Here is a 24,154-nt window from a genome sequence, read left to right as displayed (position 1 = left end):
GGAAATTTGTGGCTCCTCTCAGATTCCAGAACTTTCTGTCACCATAATGTGAGCAAAATGTGTTTTTTTAGCCAACTTTTGAGGTTTGCAAAGGATTCTGGGTAACAGAACCTGGTTAGAGCCCCACAAGTCACCCCACCGAGGATTCCCCTAGGTCGCTAGTTTTCAAAAGTGCACAGGTTTGGTAGGTTTCCCTAGGTGCCGGCTGAGCTAGAGGCCAAAATCTACAGGTAGGCACTTTGCAAAAAACAGCTCTGTTTTCTTTCAAAAAATGGGATGTTTCCATGTTGCGCTTTCGGGGAATTCCTGTCGCGGGCGCTAGGCCTATCCACACAAGTGAGGTATCATTTTTATCGGGAGACTTGGGGGAACGCTGGGTGGAAGGAAATTTGTGGGTCCTCTCAGATTCCAGAACTTTCTGCCACAGAAATGTGAGGAACATCTGTTTTTTTAGCCATATTTTGAGGTTTGCAAAGGATTCTGGGTAACAGAACCTGGTCAGAGCCCCACAAGTCACCCCATCTTGGATTTCCCTAGGTCTCTAGTTTTCAAAAATGCACAGGTTTGGTAGGTTTCCCTAGGTGCCGGCTGAGCTAGAGGCCAAAATCTACAGGTACGCACTTTGCAAAAAACAACTCTGTTTTCTTTCAAAAAATTGGATATGTCCACGTTGCGCTTTGCGGCATTTCCTGTCGCGGGCGCTAGGCCTACCCACACAAGTGAGGTATCATTTTTATCGGGAGACTTTGGGGAACGCTGGGTGGAAGGAAATTTGTGCCTCCTCTCAGATTCCAGAACTTTCTGCCACAGAAATGTGAGGAACATGTGTTCTTTTAGCCACATTTTGAGGTTTGCAAAGGATTCTGGGTAACAGAACCTGGTCAGAGCCCCACAAGTCACCCCATCTTGGATTTCCCTCGGTCTCTAGTTTTAAAAAATGCACAGGTTTGGTAGGTTTCCCTAGGTGCCGGCTGAGCTAGAGGCCAAAATCTACAGGTACGCACTTTGCAAAAAACACCTCTGTTTTCTTTCAAAAAATTGGATGTGTCCACGTTGCGCTTTGCGGCATATCCTGTTGCGGGCGCTAGGCCTACCCACACAAGTGAGGTGTCATTTTTATCGGGAGACTTGGGGGAATGCTGGGTGGAAGGAAATTTGTGGCTCCTCTCAGATTCCAGAACTTTCTGCCACAGAAATGTGAGGAACATGTTTTTTTTTAGCCAACTTTTAAGGTTTGCAAAGGATTCTGGGTAACAGAACCTGGTCAGAGCCCCACAAGTCACCCCATCTTGGATTCCCCTAGGTCTCTAGTTTTCAAAAATGCACAGGATTGGTAGGTTTCCCTAGGTGCCGGCTGAGATAGAGGCCAAAATCTACAGGTAGGCACTTTGCAAAAAACAGCTCTGTTTTCTTTAAAAAAATGGGATGTGTCCATGTTGTCCTTTGGGGCAAATCCTGTCGCGGGTGCTAGGCCTACCCACACAAGTGCGGTATCATTTGTATCGGGAGACTTGGGGGAACGCTGGGTGGAAGGAAATTTGTGGCTCCTCTCAGATTCCAGAACTTTCTGTTACCATAATGTGAGGAAAATGTGTTTTTTTAGCCAACTTTTGAGGTTTGCAAAGGATTCTGGGTAACAGAACCTGGTTAGAGCCTCACAAGTCACCCCACAGTGGATTCCCCTAGGTCTCTAGTTTTCAAAAGTGCACAGGTTTGGTAGGTTTCCCTAGGTGCCGGCTGAGCTAGAGGCCAAAATCTACAGGTAGGCACTTTGCAAAAAACAGCTCTGTTTTCTTTCAAAAAATGGGATGTGTCCATGTTGTGCTTTGGGGAAATTTCTGTCGCGGGCGCTAGGCCTACCCACACAAGTGTGGTATCATTTTTATCGGGAGACTTGGGGGAATGCTGGGTGGAAGGAAATTTGTTGCTCCTCTCAGATTCCAGAACTTTCTGTCACCATAATGTGAGGAAAATGTGTTTTTTTTAGCCAACTTTTGAGGTTTGCAAAGGATTCTGGGAAACAGAACCTGGTTAGAGCCCCACAAGTCACCCCACCGTGGATTCCCCTAGGTCTCTAGTTTTCAAAAGTGCACAGGTTTGGTAGGTTTCCCTAGGTGACGGCTGAGCTAGAGGCCAAAATCTACAGGTAGGCACTTTGCAAAAAACAGCTCTGTTTTCTTTCAAAAAATGGGATGTGTCCATGTTGCGCTTTCGGGGAATTCCTGTCGCGGGCGCTAGGCCTATCCACACAAGTGAGGTATCATTTTTATCGGGAGACTTGGGGGAACGCTGGGTGGAAGGAAATTTGTGGCTCCTCTCATGTTCCAGAACTTTCTCTCACCATAATGTGAAGAAAATGTGTTTTTTTAGCCAATTTTTTTCAGGTTTGCAAAGGATTTTGGGTAACAGAACCTGGTCAGAGCCCCACAAGTCACCCCATCGTGGATTCCCCTAGGTCTCTAGTTTTCAAAAATGCACAGGTTTGGTAGGTTTCCCTAGGTGCCGGCTGAGCTAGAGGCCAAAATCTACAGGTACGCACTTTGCAAAAAACAGCTCTGTTTTCTTTAAAAAAATGGGATGTGTCCACGTTGTGCTTTGGGGCATTTCCTGTCGCGGGCGCTAGGACTACCCACACAAGTGAGGTATCATTTTTATCGGGAGACTTGGGGGAACGCTGGGTGGAAGGAAATTTGTGGCTCCTCTCAGATTCCAGAACTTTCTGTCACCATAATGTGAGGAAAATGTGTTTTTTTAGCCAAATTTTGAGGTTTGCAAAGGATTTTGGGTAACAGAACCTGGTCAGAGCCCCACAAGTCACCCCATCTTGGATTCCCCTAGGTCTCTAGTTTTCAAAAATGCACAGGTTTGGTAGGTTTCCCTAGGTGCCGGCTGAGCTAGAGGCCAAAATCTACAGGTAGGCACTTTGCAAAAAACAGCTCTGTTTTCTTTCAAAAAATGGGATGTGTCCACGTTGCGCTTTGCGGCATTTCCTGTCGCGGGCGCCAACCCTACCCACACAAGTGATGTATCATTTTTATCGGGAGACTTGGGGGAATGCTGGGTGGAAGGAAATTTGTGGCTACTCTCAGATTCCAGAACTTTCTGCACAGAAATGTGAGGAACATGTGTTTTTTTAGCCAAATTTTGAGGTTTGCAAAGGATTCTGGGTAACAGAACCTGGTTAGAGCCCCACAAGTCACCACATCCTGGATTTCCCTAGGTCTCTAGTTTTCAAAAATGCACAGGTTTGGTAGGTTTCCCTAGGTGCCGGCTGAGCTAGAGGCCAAAATCTACAGGTACGCACTTTGCAAAAAACACCTCTGTTTTCTATCAAAAAATTGGATGTGTCCACGTTGCGCTTTGCGGCATATCCTGTTGCGGGCGCTAGGCCTACCCACACAAGTGAGGTGTCATTTTTATCGGGAGACTTGGGGGAATGCTGGGTGGAAGGAAATTTGTGGCTCCTCTCAGATTCCAGAACTTTCTGCCACAGAAATGTGAGGAACATGTGTTTTTTTAGCCAACTTTTAAGGTTTGCAAAGGATTCTGGGTAACAGAACCTGGTCAGAGCCCCACAAGTCACCCCATCTTGGATTTCCCTAGGTCTCTAGTTTTCAAAAATGCACAGGTTTGGTAGGTTTCCCTAGGTGCCGGCTGAGCTAGAGGCCAAAATCTACAGGTACGCACTTTGCAAAAAACAACTCTGTTTTCTTTCAAAAAATTGGATATGTCCACGTTGCGCTTTGCGGCATTTCCTGTCGCGGGCGCTAGGCCTACCCACACAAGTGAGGTATCATTTTTATCGGGAGACTTTGGGGAACGCTGGGTGGAAGGAAATTTGTGCCTCCTCTCAGATTCCAGAACTTTCTGCCACAGAAATGTGAGGAACATGTGTTCTTTTAGCCAAATTTTGAGGTTTGCAAAGGATTCTGGGTAACAGAACCTGGTCAGAGCCCCACAAGTCACCCCATCTTGGATTTCCCTCGGTCTCTAGTTTTAAAAAATGCACAGGTTTGGTAGGTTTCCCTAGGTGCCGGCTGAGCTAGAGGCCAAAATCTACAGGTACGCACTTTGCAAAAAACACCTCTGTTTTCTTTCAAAAAATTGGATGTGTCCACGTTGCGCTTTGCGGCATATCCTGTTGCGGGCGCTAGGCCTACCCACACAAGTGAGGTGTCATTTTTATCGGGAGACTTGGGGGAATGCTGGGTGGAAGGAAATTTGTGGCTCCTCTCAGATTCCAGAACTTTCTGCCACAGAAATGTGAGGAACATGTGTTTTTTTAGCCAACTTTTAAGGTTTGCAAAGGATTCTGGGTAACAGAACCTGGTCAGAGCCCCACAAGTCACCCCATCTTGGATTCCCCTAGGTCTCTAGTTTTCAAAAATGCACAGGATTGGTAGGTTTCCCTAGGTGCCGGCTGAGATAGAGGCCAAAATCTACAGGTAGGCACTTTGCAAAAAACAGCTCTGTTTTCTTTAAAAAAATGGGATGTGTCCATGTTGTCCTTTGGGGCAAATCCTGTCGCGGGTGCTAGGCCTACCCACACAAGTGAGGTATCATTTGTATCGGGAGACTTGGGGGAACGCTGGGTGGAAGGAAATTTGTGGCTCCTCTCAGCTTCCAGAACTTTCTGTTACCATAATGTGAGGAAAATGTGTTTTTTTAGCCAACTTTTGAGGTTTGCAAAGGATTCTGGGTAACAGAACCTGGTTAGAGCCTCACAAGTCACCCCACAGTGGATTCCCCTAGGTCTCTAGTTTTCAAAAGTGCACAGGTTTGGTAGGTTTCCCTAGGTGCCGGCTGAGCTAGAGGCCAAAATCTACAGGTAGGCACTTTGCAAAAAACAGCTCTGTTTTCTTTCAAAAAATGGGATGTGTCCATGTTGTGCTTTGGGGCAATTTCTGTCGCGGGCGCTAGGCCTACCCACACAAGTGTGGTATCATTTTTATCGGGAGACTTGGGGGAATGCTGGGTGGAAGGAAATTTGTTGCTCCTCTCAGATTCCAGAACTTTCTGTCACCATAATGTGAGGAAAATGTGTTTTTTTTAGCCAACTTTTGAGGTTTGCAAAGGATTCTGGGAAACAGAACCTGGTTAGAGCCCCACAAGTCACCCCACCGTGGATTCCCCTAGGTCTCTAGTTTTCAAAAGTGCACAGGTTTGGTAGGTTTCCCTAGGTGACGGCTGAGCTAGAGGCCAAAATCTACAGGTAGGCACTTTGCAAAAAACAGCTCTGTTTTCTTTCAAAAAATGGGATGTGTCCATGTTGCGCTTTCGGGGAATTCCTGTCGCGGGCGCTAGGCCTATCCACACAAGTGAGGTATCATTTTTATCGGGAGACTTGGGGGAACGCTGGGTGGAAGCAAATTTGTGGCTCCTCTCATGTTCCAGAACTTTCTCTCACCATAATGTGAAGAAAATGTGTTTTTTTAGCCAAATTTTGAGGTTTGCAAAGGATTTTGGGTAACAGAACCTGGTCAGAGCCCCACAAGTCACCCCATCTTGGATTCCCCTAGGTCTCTAGTTTTCAAAAATGCACAGGTTTGGTAGGTTTCCCTAGGTGCCGGCTGAGCTAGAGGCCAAAATCTACAGGTAGGCACTTTGCAAAAAACAGCTCTGTTTTCTTTCAAAAAATGGGATGTGTCCACGTTGCGCTTTGCGGCATTTCCTGTCGCGGGCGCCAACCCTACCCACACAAGTGATGTATCATTTTTATCGGGAGACTTGGGGGAATGCTGGGTGGAAGAAAATTTGTGGCTACTCTCAGATTCCAGAACTTTCTGCACAGAAATGTGAGGAACATGTGTTTTTTTAGCCAAATTTTGAGGTTTGCAAAGGATTCTGGGTAACAGAACCTGGTTAGAGCCCCACAAGTCACCACATCCTGGATTTCCCTAGGTCTCTAGTTTTCAAAAATGCACAGGTTTGGTAGGTTTCCCTAGGTGCCGGCTGAGCTAGAGGCCAAAATCTACAGGTACGCACTTTGCAAAAAACACCTCTGTTTTCTTTCAAAAAATTGGATGTGTCCACGTTGCGCTTTGCGGCATATCCTGTTGCGGGCGCTAGGCCTACCCACACAAGTGAGGTGTCATTTTTATCGGGAGACTTGGGGGAATGCTGGGTGGAAGGAAATTTGTGGCTCCTCTCAGATTCCAGAACTTTCTGCCACAGAAATGTGAGGAACATGCGTTTTTTTAGCCAACTTTTAAGGTTTGCAAAGGATTCTGGGTAACAGAACCTGGTCAGAGCCCCACAAGTCACCCCATCTTGGATTCCTCTAGGTCTCTAGTTTTCAAAAATGCACAGGATTGGTAGGTTTCCCTAGGTGCCGGCTGAGCTAGAGGCCAAAATCTACAGGTAGGCACTTTGCAAAAAACAGCTCTGTTTTCTTTCAAAAAATGGGATGTGTCCATGTTGTGCTTTGGGGCAATTCCTGTCGCGGGCGCTAGGCCTACCCACACAAGTGAGGTATCATTTTTATCGGGAGACTTGGGGGAATGCTGGGTGGAAGGAAATTTGTGGCTCCTCTCAGATTCCAGAACTTTCTGTCACCATAATATGAGCAAAATGTGTTTTTTTAGCCAACTTTTGAGGTTTGCAAAGGATTCTGGGTAACAGAACCTGGTTAGAGCCCCACAAGTCACCCCACCGAAGATTCCCCTAGGTCGCTAGTTTTCAAAAGTGCACAGGTTTGGTAGGTTTCCCTAGGTGCCGGCTGAGCTAGAGGCCAAAATCTACAGGTAGGCACTTTGCAAAAAACAGCTCTGTTTTCTTTCAAAAAATGGGATGTGTCCATGTTGCGCTTTCGGGGAATTCCTGTCGCGGGCGCTAGGCCTATCCACACAAGTGAGGTATCATTTTTATCGGGAGACTTGGGGGAACGCTGGGTGGAAGGAAATTTGTGGGTCCTCTCAGATTCCAGAACTTTCTGCCACAGAAATGTGAGGAACATCTGTTTTTTTAGCCATATTTTGAGGTTTGCAAAGGATTCTGGGTAACAGAACCTGGTCAGAGCCCCACAAGTCACCCCATCTTGGATTTCCCTAGGTCTCTAGTTTTCAAAAATGCACAGGTTTGGTAGGTTTCCCTAGGTGCCGGCTGAGCTAGAGGCCAAAATCTACAGGTACGCACTTTGCAAAAAACAACTCTGTTTTCTTTCAAAAAATTGGATATGTCCACGTTGCGCTTTGCGGCATTTCCTGTCGCGGGCGCTAGGCCTACCCACACAAGTGAGGTATCATTTTTATCGGGAGACTTTGGGGAACGCTGGGTGGAAGGAAATTTGTGCCTCCTCTCAGATTCCAGAACTTTCTGCCACAGAAATGTGAGGAACATGTGTTCTTTTAGCCAAATTTTGAGGTTTGCCAAGGATTCTGGGTAACAGAACCTGGTCAGAGCCCCACAAGTCACCCCATCTTGGATTTCCCTCGGTCTCTAGTTTTCAAAAATGCACAGGTTTGGTAGGTTTCCCTAGGTGCCGGCTGAGCTAGAGGCCAAAATCTACAGGTACGCACTTTGCAAAAAACACCTCTGTTTTCTTTCAAAAAATTGGATGTGTCCACGTTGCGCTTTGCGGCATATCCTGTTGCGGGCGCTAGGCCTACCCACACAAGTGAGGTGTCATTTTTATCGGGAGACTTGGGGGAATGCTGGGTGGAAGGAAATTTGTGGCTCCTCTCAGATTCCAGAACTTTCTGCCACAGAAATGTGAGGAACATGTGTTTTTTTAGCCAACTTTTAAGGTTTGCAAAGGATTCTGGGTAACAGAACCTGGTCAGAGCCCCACAAGTCACCCCATCTTGGATTCCCCTAGGTCTCTAGTTTTCAAAAATGCACAGGATTGGTAGGTTTCCCTCGGTGCCGGCTGAGCTAGAGGCCAAAATCTACAGGTAGGCACTTTGCAAAAAACAGCTCTGTTTTCTTTCAAAAAATGGGATGTGTCCATGTTGTGCTTTGGGGCAATTCCTGTCGCGGGCGCTAGGCCTACCCACACAAGTGAGGTATCATTTTTATCGGGAGACTTGGGGGAATGCTGGGTGGAAGGAAATTTGTGGCTCCTCTCAGATTCCAGAACTTTCTGTCACCATAATGTGAGCAAAATGTGTTTTTTTAGCCAACTTTTGAGGTTTGCAAAGGATTCTGGCGAACAGAACCTGGTTAGAGCCCCACAAGTCACCCCATCTTGGATTTCCCTAGGTCGCTAGTTTTCAAAAGTGCACAGGTTTGGTAGGTTTCCCTAGGTGTCGGCTGAGCTAGAGGCCAAAATCTACAGGTACGCACTTTGCAAAAAACAACTCTGTTTTCTTTCAAAAAATTGGATATGTCCACGTTGCGCTTTGCGGCATTTCCTGTCGCGGGTGCTAGGCCTACCCACACAAGTGAGGTATCATTTTTATCGGGAGACTTTGGGGAACGCTGGGTGGAAGGAAATTTGTGCCTCCTCTCAGATTCCAGAACTTTCTGCCACAGAAATGTGAGGAACATGTGTTCTTTTAGCCAAATTTTGAGGTTTGCAAAGGATTCTGGGTAACAGATCCTGGTTAGAGCCCCACAAGTCACCCCATCTTGGATTTCCCTCGGTCTCTAGTTTTAAAAAATGCACAGGTTTGGTAGGTTTCCCTAGGTGCCGGCTCAGCTAGAGGCCAAAATCTACAGGTACGCACTTTGCAAAAAACACCTCTGTTTTCTTTCAAAAAATTGGATGTGTCCACGTTGCGCTTTGCGGCATATCCTGTTGCGGGCGTTAGGCCTACCCACACAAGTGAGGTGTCATTTTTATCGGGAGACTTGGGGGAATGCTGGGTGGAAGGAAATTTGTGGCTCCTCTCAGATTCCAGAACTTTCTGCCACAGAAATGTGAGGAACATGTGTTTTTTTAGCCAACTTTTAAGGTTTGCAAAGGATTCTGGGTAACAGAACCTGGTCAGAGCCCCACAAGTCACCCCATCTTGGATTCCCCTAGGTCTCTAGTTTTCAAAAATGCACAGGATTGGTAGGTTTCCCTAGGTGCCGGCTGAGCTAGAGGCCAAAATCTACAGGTAGGCACTTTGCAAAAAACAGCTCTGTTTTCTTTAAAAAAATGGGATGTGTCCATGTTGTGCTTTGGGGCAATTCCTGTCGCAGGCGCTAGGCCTACCCACACAAGTGAGGTATCATTTTTATCGGGAGACTTGGGGGAATGCTGGGTGGAAGGAAATTTGTGGCTCCTCTCAGATTCCAGAACTTTCTGTCACCATAATGTGAGCAAAATGTGTTTTTTTAGCCAACTTTTGAGGTTTGCAAAGGATTCTGGGTAACAGAACCTGGTTAGAGCCCCACAAGTCACCCCACCGAGGATTCCCCTAGGTCGCTAGTTTTCAAAAGTGCACAGGTTTGGTAGGTTTCCCTAGGTGCCGGCTGAGCTAGAGCCAAAATCTACAGGTAGGCACTTTGCAAAAAACAGCTCTGTTTTCTTTCAAAAAATGGGATGTGTCCATGTTGCGCTTTCGGGGAATTCCTGTCGCGGGCGCTAGGCCTATCCACACAAGTGAGGTATCATTTTTATCGGGAGACTTGGGGGAACGCTGGGTGGAAGGAAATTTGTGGGTCCTCTCAGATTCCAGAACTTTCTGCCACAGAAATGTGAGGAACATCTATTTTTTTAGCCATATTTTGAGGTTTGCAAAGGATTCTGGGTAACAGAACCTGGTCAGAGCCCCACAAGTCACCCCATCTTGGATTTCCCTAGGTCTCTAGTTTTCAAAAATGCACAGATTTGGTAGGTTTCCCTAGGTGCCGGCTGAGCTAGAGGCCAAAATCTACAGATACGCACTTTGCAAAAAACAACTCTGTTTTCTTTCAAAAAATTGGATATGTCCACGTTGCGCTTTGCGGCATTTCCTGTCGCGGGCGCTAGGCCTACCACACAAGTGAGGTATCATTTTTATCGGGAGACTTTGGGGAACGCTGGGTGGAAGGAAATTTGTGCCTCCTCTCAGATTCCAGAACTTTCTGCCACAGAAATGTGAGGAACATGTGTTTTTTTTTGCCAAATTTTGAGGTTTGCAAAGGATTCTGGGTAACAGAACCTGGTCAGAGCCCCACAAGTCACACCATCTTGGATTCCCATAGGTCTCTAGTTTTCAAAAATGCACAGGTTTGGTAGGTTTCCCTAGGTGCCGGCTGAGCTAGAGGCCAAAATCTACAGGTACGCACTTTGCAAAAAACAGCTCTGTTTTCTTTCAAAAAATGGGATGTGTCCACGTTGTGCTTTGGGGCATTTCCTGTCGCGGGCGCTAGGCCTACCCACACAAGTGAGGTATCATTTTTATCGGGAGACTTGGGGGAACGCTGGGTGGAAGGAAATTTGTGGGTCCTCTCAGATTCCAGAACTTTCTGCCACAGAAATGTGAGGAACATGTGTTTTTTTAGCCATATTTTGAGGTTTGCAAAGGATTCTGGGTAACAGAACCTGGTCAGAGCCCCACAAGTCACCCCATCTTGGATTTCCCTAGGTCTCTAGTTTTAAAAAATGCACAGGTTTGGTAGGTTTCCCTAGGTGCCGGCTGAGCTAGAGGCCAAAATCTACAGGTACGCACTTTGCAAAAAACAACTCTGTTTTCTTTAAAAAAATTGGATGTGTCCACGTTGCGCTTTGCGGCATTTCTTGTCGCGGGCGCTAGGCCTACCCACACAAGTGAGGTATCATTTTTATCGGGAGACTTTGGGGAACGCTGGGTGGAAGGAAATTTGTGCCTCCTCTCAGATTCCAGAACTTTCTGCCACAGAAATGTGAGGAACATGTGTTTTTTTAGCCAAATTTTGAGGTTTGCAAAGGATTCTGGGCAACAGAACCTGGTCAGAGCCCCACAAGTCACCCCATCTTGGATTCCCCTAGGTCTCTAGTTTTCAAAAATGCACAGGTTTGGTAGGTTTCCCTAGGTGCCGGCTGAGCTAGAGGCCAAAATCTACAGGTAGGCACTTTGCAAAAAACAGCTCTGTTTTCTTTCAAAAAATGGGATGTGTCCACGTTGCGCTTTGGGGCATTTCCTGTCGCGGGCGCTAACCCTACCCACACAAGTGATGTATCATTTTTATTGGGAGACTTGGGGGAACGCTGGGTGGAAGGAAATTTGTGCCTCCTTTCAGATTCCAGAACTTTCTGCCACAGAAATGTGAGGAACATGTGTTTTTTTAGCCAAATTGTGAGGTTTGCAAAGGATTCTGGGTAACAGAACCTGGTCAGAGCCCCACAAGTCACCCCATCTTGGATTCCCCTAGGTCTCTAGTTTAAAAAAATGCACAGGTTTGGTAGGTTGCCGTAGGTGCCGGCTGAGCTAGAGGCCAAAATCTACAGGTAGGCACTTTGCAAAAAAACACCTCTGTTTTCTTTCAAAAAATGGGATGTGTCCACGTTGCACTTTGGGGTATTTCCTGTCGCGGGCGCTAGGCCTACCCACACAAGTGAGGTATCATTTTTATCGGGAGACTTGGGGGAACGCTGGGTGGAAGTAAATTTGTGGCTCCTCTCAGATTCCAGAAATTTCTGTCACCATAATGTGAGGAAAATGTGTTTTTTTAGCCAAATTTTGAGGTTTGCAAAGGGTTCTGGGTAACAGAACCTGGTCAGAGCCGCACAAGTCACCCCATGTTGGATTTCCCTCTGTCTCTAGTTTTCAAAAATGCACAGGTTTGGTAGGTTTCCCTAGGTGCCGGCTGAGCTAGAGGCCAAAATCTACAGGTAGGCACTTTGCAAAAAACAGCTGTTTTCTTTAAAAAAATGGGATGTGTCCATGTTGCGCTTTGGGGCAATTCCTGTCGCCGGCGCTAGGCCTACCCACACAAGTGAGTTATCATTTTTATCGGGAGACTTGGGGGAACGCTGGGTGGAAGGAAATTTGTGGCTCCTCTCAGATTCCAGAACTTTCTGCCACAGAAATGTGAGGAACGTGTGTTCTTTTAGCCAAATTTTGAGGTTTGCAAAGGATTCTGGGTAACAGAACCTGGTCAGAGCCCCCCAAGTCACCCCATCTTGGACTCTCCTAGGTCTCTAGTTTTCAAAAATGCACAGGTTTGGTAGGTTTCCCTAGGTGCCGGCTCAGCTAGAGGCCAAAATCTACAGGTAGGCACTTTGCAAAAAACAGCTCTGTTTTCTTTAAAAAAATTGGATGTGTCCATTTTGCACTTTGGGGCAATTCCTGTCGCGGGCGCTAGGCCTACCCACACAAGTGAGGTATCATTTTAATCGGGAGACGTGGGGGAACGCTGGGTGGAAGGAAATTTGTGGCTCCTCTCAGATTCCAGAACTTTCTGTCACCACAATGTAAGGAAAATATGTTTTGTTAGCTAAATTTTGAGGTTTGCAAAGGATTCTGGGTAACAGAATCTGGTCAGAGCCCCACAAGTCACCCCATCTTGGATTCCCCTAGGTCTCTAGTTTTCAAAAATGCACAGGTTTGGTAGGTTTCCCTAGGTGCCGGCTGAGCTAGAGGCCAAAATCTACAGGTACGCACTTTGCAAAAAACCACTCTGTTTTCTTTCAAAAAATTGGATGTGTCCAATTGCGCTTTGCCGCATATCCTGTCGCGGGCGCTAGGCCTACCCATACAAGTGAGGTATCATTTTTATCGGGAGACTTTGGGGAACGCTGGGTGGAAGGACATTTGTGCCTCCTCTCAGATTCCAGAACTTTCTGCCACGGAAAATGGAGGAACATGTGTTTTTTTAGCCAAATTTTGAGGTTTGCAAAGGATTCTGGGTAACAGAACCTGGTCAGAGCCCCACAAGTCACCCCATCTTGGATTCCCCTAGGTCTCTAGTTTTCAAAACTGCACAGGTTTGGTAGGTTTCCCTAGGTGCCGGCTGAGCTAGAGGCCAAAATCTACAGGTACGCACTTTGCAAAAAACAACTCTGTTTTCTTTAATAAAATTGGATGTGTCCACGTTGCGCTTTGCGGCATTTCCTCTCGCGGGCGCTAGGGCTACCCACACAAGTGAGGTATCATTTTTATTGGGAGACTTTGGGGAACGCTGGGTGGAAGGAAATTTGTGCCTCCTCTCAGATTCCAGAACTTTCTGCCACAGAAATGTGAGGAACATGTGTTCTTTTAGCCAAATTTTGAGGTTTGCAAAGGATTCTGGGTAACAGAACCTGGTCAGAGCCCCACAAGTCACCCCATCTTGGATTTCCCTCGGTCTCTAGTTTTAAAAAATGCACAGGTTTGGTAGGTTTCCCTAGGTGCCGGCTGAGCTAGAGGCCAAAATCTACAGGTACGCACTTTGCAAAAAACAACTCTGTTTTCTTTAAAAAAATTGGATGTGTCCACGTTGCGCTTTGCGGCATTTCTTGTCGCGGGCGCTAGGCCTACCCACACAAGTGAGGTATCATTTTTATCGGGAGACTTTGGGGAACGCTGGGTGGAAGGAAATTTGTGCCTCCTCTCAGATTCCAGAACTTTCTGCCACAGAAATGTGAGGAACATGTGTTTTTTTAGCCAAATTTTGAGGTTTGCAAAGGATTCTGGGTAACAGAACCTGGTCAGAGCCCCACAAGTCACCCCATCTTGGATTCCCCTAGGTCTCTAGTTTTCAAAAAAGCACAGGTTTGGTAGGTTTCCCTAGGTGCCGGCTGAGCTAGAGGACAAAATCTACAGGTAGGCACTTTGCAAAAAACAGCTCTGTTTTCTTTAAAAAAATGGGATGTGTCCATGTTGTGCTTTGGGGCAATTCCTGTCGCGGGCGCTAGGCCTACTCACACAAGTGAGATATCATTTTTATCGGGAGACTTGGGGGAACGCTGGGTGGAAGGAAATTTGTGGCTCCTCTCAGATTCCAGAACTTTCTGTCACCATAATGTGAGGAAAATGTGTTTTTTTAGCCAACTTTTGAGGTTTGCAAAGGATTCTGGGCAACAGAACCTGGTCAGAGCCCCACAAGTCACCCCATCTTGGATTCCCCTAGGTCTCTAGTTTTCAAAAATGCACAGGTTTGGTAGGTTTCCCTAGGTGCCGGCTGAGCTAGAGGCCAAAATCTACAGGTAGGCACTTTGCAAAAAACAGCTCTGTTTTCTTTCAAAAAATGGGATGTGTCCACGTTGCGCTTTGGGGCATTTCCTGTCGCGGGCGCTAACCCTACCCACACAAGTGATGTATCATTTTTATTGGGAGACTTGGGGGAACGCTGGGTGGAAGGAAATTTGTGCCTCCTTTCAGATTCCAGAACTTTCTGCCACAGAAATGTGAGGAACATGTGTTTTTTTAGCCAAATTGTGAGGTTTGCAAAGGATTCTGGGTAACAGAACCTGGTCAGAGCCCCACAAGTCACCCCATCTTGGATTCCCCTAGGTCTCTAGTTTAAAAAAATGCACAGGTTTGGTAGGTTGCCGTAGGTGCCGGCTGAGCTAGAGGCCAAAATCTACAGGTAGGCACTTTGCAAAAAACACCTCTGTTTTCTTTCAAAAAATGGGATGTGTCCACGTTGCACTTTGGGGTATTTCCTGTTGCGGGCGCTAGGCCTACCCACACAAGTGAGGTATCATTTTTATCGGGAGACTTGGGGGAACGCTGGGTGGAAGTAAATTTGTGGCTCCTCTCAGATTCCAGAAATTTCTGTCACCATAATGTGAGGAAAATGTGTTTTTTTAGCCAAATTTTGAGGTTTGCAAAGGGTTCTGGGTAACAGAACCTGGTCAGAACCGCACAAGTCACCCCATGTTGGATTTCCCTCTGTCTCTAGTTTTGCAAAAATGCACAGGTTTGGTAGGTTTCCCTAGGTGCCGGCTGACCTAGAGGCCAAAATCTACAGGTAGGCACTTTGCAAAAAACAGCTGTTTTCTTTAAAAAAATGGGATGTGTCCATGTTGCGCTTTGGGGCAATTCCTGTCGCCGGCGCTAGGCCTACCCACACAAGTGAGTTATCATTTTTATCGGGAGACTTGGGGGAACGCTGGGTGGAAGGAAATTTGTGGCTCCTCTCAGATTCCAGAACTTTCTATCACCATAATGTTAGGAAAATGTGTTTTGTTAGCCAAATTTTGAGGTTTGCAAAGGATTCTGGGTAACAGAACCTGGTCAGAGCCCCACAAGTCACTCCATCTTGGATTCCCCTAGGTCTCTAGTTTTCAAAAATGCACAGGTTTGGTAGGTTTCCCTAGGTGCCGGCTCAGCTAGAGGCCAAAATCTACAGGTACGCACTTTGCAAAAAACAACTCTGTTTTCTTTCAAAAAATTGGATGTGTCCACGTTGCGCTTTGCGGCATTTCCTGTCGCGGGCGCCAGGCCTACCCACACAAGTGAGGTATCATTTAATCGGGAGACTTTGGCGAACGCTGGGTGGAAGGAAATTTGTGCCTCCTCTCAGATTCCAGAACTTTCTGTCACCACAATGTAAGGAAAATATGTTTTGTTAGCTAAATTTTGAGGTTTGCAAAGGATTCTGGGTAACAGAATCTGGTCAGAGCCCCACAAGTCACCCCATCTTGGATTCCCCTAGGTCTCTAGTTTTCAAAAATGCACAGGTTTGGTAGGTTTCCCTAGGTGCCGGCTGAGCTAGAGGCCAAAATCTACAGGTACGCACTTTGCAAAAAACCACTCTGTTTTCTTTCAAAAAATTGGATGTGTCCAATTGCGCTTTGCGGCATTTCCTGTCGCGGGCGCTAGGCCTACCCATACAAGTGAGGTATCATTTTTATCGGGAGACTTTGGGGAACGCTGGGTGGAAGGACATTTGTGCCTCCTCTCAGATTCCAGAACTTTCTGCCACGGAAAATTGAGGAACATGTGTTTTTTTAGCCAAATTTTGAGGTTTGCAAAGGATTCTGGGTAACAGAACCTGGTCAGAGCCCCACAAGTCACCCCATCTTGGATTCCCCTAGGTCTCTAGTTTTCAAAACTGCACAGGTTTGGTAGGTTTCCCTAGGTGCCGGCTGAGCTAGAGGCCAAAATCTACAGGTACGCACTTCGCAAAAAACAACTCTGTTTTCTTTAAAAAAATTGGATGTGTCCACGTTGCGCTTTGCGGCATTTCCTGTCGCGGGCGCTAGGCCTACCCACACAAGTGAGGTATCATTTTTATTGGGAGACTTTGGGGAACGCTGGGTGGAAGGAAATTTGTGCCTCCTCTCAGATTCCAGAACTTTCTGCCACAGAAATGTGAGGAACATGTGTTCTTTTAGCCAAATTTTGAGGTTTGCAAAGGATTCTGGGTAACAGAACCTGGTCAGAGCCCCACAAGTCACCCCATCTTGGATTTCCCTCGGTCTCTAGTTTTAAAAAATGCACAGGTTTGGTAGGTTTCCCTAGGTGCCGGCTGAGCTAGAGGCCAAAATCTACAGGTACGCACTTTGCAAAACACAACTCTGTTTTCTTTCAAAAAATTGGATGTGTCCACGTTGCGCTTTGCGGCATTTCCTGTCGCGGGCGCTAGGCCTACCCACACAAGTGAGGTATCATTTTTATCGGGAGACTTTGGGGAACGCTGGGTGGAAAGAAATTTGTGCCTCCTCTCAGATTCCAGAACTTTCTGCCACAGAAATGTGAGGAACATGTGTTCTTTTAGCCAGATTTTGAGGTTTGCAAAGGATTCTGGGTAACAGAACCTGGTCAGAGCCCCACAAGTCACCCCATCTTGGATTCCCCTAGGTCTCTAGTTTTAAAAAATGCACAGGTTTGGTAGTTTTCCCTAGGTGCCGGCTGAGCTAGAGGCCAAAATCTACAGGTAGGCACTTTGCAAAAAACAGCTCTGTTTTCTTTAAAAAAATGGGATGTGTCCATGTTGTCCTTTGGGGCAAATCCTGTCGCGGGTGCTAGGCCTACCCACACAAGTGAGGTATCATTTGTATCGGGAGACTTGGGGGAACGCTGGGTGGAAGGAAATTTGTGGCTCCTCTCAGATTCCAGAACTTTCTGTCACCATAATGTGAGGAAAATGTGTTTTTTTTAGCCAACTTTTGAGGTTTGCAAAGGATTCTGGGTAACAGAACCTGGTTAGAGCCCCACAAGTCACCCCACCGTGGATTCCCCTAGGTCTCTAGTTTTCAAAAGTGCACAGGTTTGGTAGGTTTCCCTAGGTGCCGGCTGAGCTAGAGGCCAAAATCTACAGGTAGGCACTTTGCAAAAAACAGCTCTGTTTTCTTTCAAAAAATGGGATGTGTCCATGTTGTGCTTTGGGGCAATTTCTGTCGCGGGCGCTAGGCCTACCCACACAAGTGAGGTATCATTTTTATCGGGAGACTTGGGGGAATGCTGGGTGGAAGGAAATTTGTTGCTCCTCTCAGATTCCAGAACTTTCTGTCACCATAATGTGAGGAAAATGTGTTTTTTTAGCCAACTTTTGAGGTTTGCAAAGGATTCTGGGTAACAGAACCTGGTTAGAGCCCCACAAGTCACCCCACCGTGGATTCCCCTAGGTCTCTAGTTTTCAAAAGTGCACAGGTTTGGTAGGTTTCCCTAGGTGCCGGCTGAGCTAGAGGCCAAAATCTACAGGTAGTCACTTTGCAAAAAACAGCTCTGTTTTCTTTCAAAAAATGGGATGTGTCCATGTTGCGCTTTCGGGGAATTCCTGTCGCGGGCGCTAGGCCTATCCACACAAGTGAGGTATCATTTTTATCGGGAGACTTGGGGGAACGCTGGGTGGAAGGAAATTTGTGGCTCCTCTCATGTTCCAGAACTTTCTCTCACCGTAATGTGAAGAAAATGTGTTTTTTTAGCCAAATTTTGAGGTTTGCAAAGGATTTTGGGTAACAGAACCTGGTCAGAGCCCAACAAGTCACCCCATCTTGGATTCCCCTAGGTCTCTAGTTTTCAAAAATGCACAGGTTTGGTAGGTTTCCCTAGGTGCCGGCTGAACTAGAGGCCAAAATCTACAGGTAGGCACTTTGCAAAAAACAGCTCTGTTTTCTTTCAAAAAATGGGATGTGTCCATGTTGCGCTTTGGGGCATTTCCTGTCGCGGGCGCTAGGCCTACCCACACAAGTGAGGTATCATTTTTATCGGGAGACTTGGGGGAACGCTGGGTGGAAGGAAATTTGTGGCTCCTCTCAGATTCCAGAACTTTCTGCCACAGAAATGTGAGGAACATGTGTTTTTTTAGCCAACTTTTAAGGTTTGCAAAGGATTCTGGGTAACAGAACCTGGTCAGAGCCCCACAAGTCACCCCATCTTGGATTCCCCTAGGTCTCTAGTTTTCAAAAATGCACAGGTTTGGTAGGTTTCCCTATGTGCCGGCTGAGCTAGAGGCCAAAATCTACAGGTAGGCACTTTGCAAAAAACAGCTCTGTTTTCTTTCAAAAAATGGGATGTGTCCATGTTGCGCTTTGGGGCATATCCTGTCGCGGGCGCTAGCCCTACCCACACAAGTGATGTATCATTTTTATCGGGAGACTTGGGGGAATGCTGGGTGGAAGGAAATTTGTGGCTACTCTCAGATTCCAGAACTTTCTGCACAGAAATGTGAGGAACATGTGTTTTTTTAGCCAAATTTTGAGGTTTCCAAAGGATTCTGGGTAACAGAACCTGGTTAGAGCCCCACAAGTCACCCCATCCTGGATTTCCCTAGGTCTCTAGTTTTAAAAAATGCACAGGTTTGGTAGGTTTCCTTAGGTGCCGGCTGAGCTGGAGGCCAAAATCTACAGGTACGCACTTTGCAAAAAACACCTCTGTTTTCTTTCAAAAAATTGGATGTGTCCACGTTGCGCTTTGCGGCATATCCTGTCGCGGGCGCTAGGCCTACCCACACAAGTGAGGTGTCATTTTTATCGGGAGACTTGGGGGAATGCTGGGTGGAAGGAAATTTGTGGCTCCTCTCAGATTCCAGAACTTTCTGCCACAGAAATGTGAGGAACATGTGTTTTTTTAGCCAACTTTTAAGGTTTGCAAAGGATTCTGGGTAACAGAACCTGGTCAGAGCCCCACAAGTCACCCCATCTTGGATTCCCCTAGGTCTCTAGTTTTCAAAAATGCACAGGTTTGGTAGGATTCCCTAGGTGCCGGCTGAGCTAGAGGCCAAAATCTACAGGTAGGCACTTTGCAAAAAACACCTCTGTTTTCTTTAAAAAAATTGGATGTGTCCACGTTGCGCTTTGGGGTATTTCCTGTCGCGGGCGCTAGTCCTACCCACACAAGTGAGGTATCATTTTTATCGGGAGACTTGCGGGAACGCTGGGTGGAAGGAAATTTGTGGCTCCTCTCAGATTCCAGAACTTTCTACCACAGAAATGTGAGGAACATGTGTTTTTTTAGCCAAATTTTGAGGTTTGCAAATGATTCTGGGTAACAGAACCTAGTCAGAGCCCCTCAAGTCACCAATCTTGGATTCCCCTAGGTCTCTAGTTTTCAAAAATGCACAAGTTTGGTAGGTTTTCCTAGGTGCCGGCTGAGCTAGAGGCCAAAATCTACAGGTAGGCACTTTGCAAAAAACACCTCTGTTTTCATTCAAAAAATGGGATGTGTCCACGTTGCACTTTGGGGTATTTCCTGTCGCGGGTGCTAGGCCTACCCACACAAGTGAGGTATCATTTTTATCGGGAGACTTGGGGGAACGCTGGGTGGAAGTAAATTTGTGGCTCCTCTCAGATTCCAGAAATTTCTGTCACCATAATGTGAGGAAAATGTGTTTTTTTAGCCAAATTTTGAGGTTTGCAAAGGGTACTGGGTAACAGAACCTGGTCAGAGCCGCACAAGTCACCCCATGTTGGATTTCCCTCTGTCTCTAGTTTTCAAAAATGCACAGGTTTGGTAGGTTTCCCTAGGTGCCGGCTGAGCTAGAGGCCAAAATCTACTGGTAGGCACTTTGCAAAAAACAGCTGTTTTCTTTAAAAAAATGGGATGTGTCCATGTTGCGCTTTGGGGCAATTCCTGTCGCCGGCGCTAGGCCTACCCACACAAGTGAGTTATCATTTTTATCGGGAGACTTGGGGGAACGCTGGGTGGAAGGAAATTTGTGGCTTCTCTCAGATTCCAGAACTTTCTATCACCATAATGTGAGGAAAATGTGTTTTGTTAGCCAAATTTTGAGGTTTGCAAAGGATTCTGGGTAACAGAACCTGGTCAGAGCCCCACAAGTCACCCCATCCTGGATTTCCCTAGGTCTCTAGTTTTCAAAAATGCACAGGTTTGGTAGGTTTCCTTAGGTGCCGGCTGAGCTGGAGGCCAAAATCTACAGGTACGCACTTTGCAAAAAACACCTCTGTTTTCTTTCAAAAAATTGGATGTGTCCACGTTGCGCTTTGCGGCATATCCTATCGCGGGCGCTAGGCCTACCCACACAAGTGAGGTGTCATTTTTATCGGGAGACTTGGGGGAATGCTGGGTGGAAGGAAATTTGTGGCTCCTCTCAGATTCCAGAACTTTCTGCCACAGAAATGTGAGGAACATGTGTTTTTTTAGCCAACTTTTAAGGTTTGCAAAGGATTCTGGGTAACAGAACCTGGTCAGAGCCCCACAAGTCACCCCATCTTGGATTCCCCTAGGTCTCTAGTTTTCAAAAATGCACAGGTTTGGTAGGATTCCCTAGGTGCCGGCTGAGCTAGAGGCCAAAATCTACAGGTAGGCACTTTGCAAAAAACACCTCTGTTTTCTTTAAAAAAATTGGATGTGTCCACGTTGCGCTTTGGGGTATTTCCTGTCGCGGGCGCTAGTCCTACCCACACAAGTGAGGTATCATTTTTATCGGGAGACTTGGAGGAACGCTGGGTGGAAGGAAATTTGTGGCTCCTCTCAGATTCCAGAACTTTCTATCACCATAATGTGAGGAAAATGTGTTTTGTTAGCCAAATTTTGAGGTTTGCAAAGGATTCTGGGTAACAGAACCTGGTCAGAGCCCCACAAGTCACTCCATCTTGGATTCCCCTAGGTCTCTAGTTTTCAAAAATGCACAGGTTTGGTAGGTTTCCCTAGGTGCCGGCTGAGCTAGAGGCCAAAATCTACAGGTACGCACTTTGCAAAAAACAACTCTATTTTCTTTCAAAAAATTGGATGTGTCCACGTTGCGCTTTGCGGCATTTCCTGTCGTGGGCGCTAGGCCTACCCACACAAGTGAGGTATCATTTTTATCGGGAGACTTTGGCGAACGCTGGGTGGAAGGAAATTTGTGCCTCCTCTCAGATTCCAGAACTTTCTGCCACAGAAATGTGAGGAACATGTGTTCTTTTAGCCAAATTTTGAGGTTTGCAAAGGATTCTGGGTAACAGAACCTGGTCAGAGCCCCCCAAGTCACCCCATCTTGGACTCTCCTAGGTCTCTAGTTTTCAAAAATGCACAGGTTTGGTAGGTTTCCCTAGGTGCCGGCTCAGCTAGAGGCCAAAATCTACAGGTAGGCACTTTGCAAAAAACAGCTCTGTTTTCTTTCAAAAAATTGGATGTGTCCATTTTGCGCTTTGGGGCAATTCGTGTCGCGGGCGCTAGGCCTACCCACACAAGTGAGGTATCATTTTAATCGGGAGACTTGGGGGAACGCTGGGTGGAAGGAAATTTGTGGCTCCTCTCAGATTCCAGAACTTTCTGTCACCATAATGTAAGGAAAATATGTTTTGTTAGCTACATTTTGAGGTTTGCAAAGGATTCTGGGTAACAGAATCTGGTCAGAGCCCCACAAGTCACCCCATCTTGGATTCCCCTAGGTCTCTAGTTTTCAAAAATGCACAGGTTTGGTAGGTTTCCCTAGGTGCCGGCTGAGCTAGAGGCCAAAATCTACAGGTACGCACTTTGCAAAAAACAACTCTGTTTTCTTTAAAAAAATTGGATGTGTCCAATTGCGCTTTGCGGCATATCCTGTCGCGGGCGCTAGGCCTACCCATACAAGTGAGGTATCATTTTTATCGGGAGACTTTGGGGAACGCTGGGTGGAAGGACATTTGTGCCTCCTCTCAGATTCCAGAACTTTCTGCCACGGAAAATTGAGGAACATGTGTTTTTTTAGCCAAATTTTGAGGTTTGCAAAGGATTCTGGGTAACAGAACCTGGTCAGAGCCCCACAAGTTACCCCATCTTGGATTCCCCTAGGTCTCTAGTTTTCAAAAATGCACAGGTTTGGTAGGTTTCCCTAGGTGCCGGCTGAGCTACAGGCCAAAATCTACAGGTACGCACTTTGCAAAAAACAACTCTGTTTTCTTTAAAAAAATTGGATGTGTCCACGTTGCGCTTTGCGGCATTTCCTGTCGCGGGCGCTAGGCCTACCCACACAAGTGAGGTATCATTTTTATTGGGAGACTTTGGGGAACGCTGGGTGGAAGGAAATTTGTGCCTCCTCTCAGATTCCAGAACTTTCTGCCACAGAAATGTGAGGAACATGTGTTCTTTTAGCCAAATTTTGAGGTTTGCAAAGGATTCTGGGTAACAGAACCTGGTCAGAGCCCCACAAGTCACCCCATCTTGGATTTCCCTCGGTCTCTAGTTTTAAAAAATGCACAGGTTTGGTAGGTTTCCCTAGGTGCCGGCTGAGCTAGAGGCCAAAATCTACAGGTACGCACTTTGCAAAACACAACTCTGTTTTCTTTAAAAAAATTGGATGTGTACACGTTGCGCTCTGCGGCACTTCCTGTCGCGGGCGCTAGGCCTACCCACACAAGTGAGGTATCATTTTTATCGGGAGACTTTGGGGAACGCTGGGTGGAAAGAAATTTGTGCCTCCTCTCAGATTCCAGAACTTTCTGCCACAGAAATGTGAGGAACATGTGTTCTTTTAGCCAAATTTTGAGGTTTGCAAAGGATTCTGGGTAACAGAACCTGGTCAGAGCCCCACAAGTCACCCCATCTTGGATTCCCCTAGGTCTCTAGTTTTAAAAAATGCACATGTTTGGTAGTTTTCCCTAGGTGCCGGCTGAGCTAGAGGCCAAAATCTACAGGTAGGCACTTTGCAAAAAACAGCTCTGTTTTCTTTAAAAAAATGGGATGTGTCCATGTTGTCCTTTGGGGCAAATCCTGTCGCGGGTGCTAGGCCTACCCACACAAGTGAGGTATCATTTGTATCGGGAGACTTGGGGGAACGCTGGGTGGAAGGAAATTTGTGGCTCCTCTCAGATTCCAGAACTTTCTGTCACCATAATGTGAGGAAAATGTGTTTTTTTAGCCAACTTTTAAGGTTTGCAAAGGATTCTGGGTAACAGAACCTGGTTAGAGCCCCACAAGTCACCCCACCGTGGATTCCCCTAGGTCTCTAGTTTTCAAAAGTGCACAGGTTTGGTAGGTTTCCCTAGGTGCCGGCTGAGCTAGAGGCCAAAATCTACAGGTAGGCACTTTGCAAAAAACAGCTCTGTTTTCTTTCAAAAAATGGGATGTGTCCATGTTGCGCTTTCGGGGAATTCCTGTCGCGGGCGCTAGGCCTATCCACACAAGTGAGGTATCATGTTTATCGGGAGACTTGGGGGAACGCTGGGTGGAAGGAAATTTGTGGCTCCTCTCATGTTCCAGAACTTTCTCTCACCATAATGTGAAGAAAATGTGTTTTTTTAGCCAAATTTTGAGGTTTTGAAAGGATTTTGGGTAACAGAACCTGGTCAGAGCCCAACAAGTCACCCCATCTTGGATTCCCCTAGGTCTCTAGTTTTCAAAAATGCACAGGTTTGGTAGGTTTCCCTAGGTGCCGGCTGAGCTAGAGGCCAAAATCTACAGGTACGCACTTTGCAAAAAATAGCTCTGTTTTCTTTAAAAAAATGGGATGTGTCCACGTTGTGCTTTGGGGCATTTCCTGTCGCGGGCGCTAGGCCTACCCACACAAGTGAGGTATCATTTTTATCGGGAGACTTGGGGGTATGCTGGGTGGAAGGAAATTTGTGGGTCCTCTCAGATTCCAGAACTTTCTGCCACAGAAATGTGAGGAACATCTGTTTTTTAGCCATATTTTGAGGTTTGCAAAGGATTCTGGGTAACAGAACCTGGTCAGAGCCCCACAAGTCACCCCATCTTGGATTTCCCTAGGTCTCTAGTTTTAAAAAATGCACAGGTTTGGTAGTTTTCCCTAGGTGCCGGCTGAGCTAGAGGCCAAAATCTACAGGTAGGCACTTTGCAAAAAAAAGCTCTGTTTTCTTTAAAAAAATGGGATGTGTCCATGTTGTCCTTTGGGGCAAATCCTGTCGCGGGTGCTAGGTCTACCCACACAAGTGAGGTATCATTTGTATCGGGAGACTTGGGGGAACGCTGGGTGGAAGGAAATTTGTGGCTCCTCTCAGATTCCAGAACTT

At 46.6% G+C, this 24,154-nt stretch overlaps 1 protein-coding gene across 1 annotated transcript in view; it reads right to left on the bottom strand.

Annotated features, from left to right (window-relative positions):
* The window catches only part of ADCY2 (adenylate cyclase 2), a 4,811,883-nt gene that overhangs the window by 688,284 nt on the left and 4,099,445 nt on the right, over positions 1–24,154 (bottom strand). The window lies entirely within an intron of this gene.

Source organism: Pleurodeles waltl, chromosome 2_2 (assembly GCF_031143425.1).
Source record: "Pleurodeles waltl isolate 20211129_DDA chromosome 2_2, aPleWal1.hap1.20221129, whole genome shotgun sequence".
Lineage (NCBI taxonomy): Eukaryota > Metazoa > Chordata > Amphibia > Caudata > Salamandridae > Pleurodeles > Pleurodeles waltl.
The sequence above is the reverse complement of the archived record's forward strand: the minus strand, read 5'-3'. Positions and strand labels throughout refer to the sequence as shown.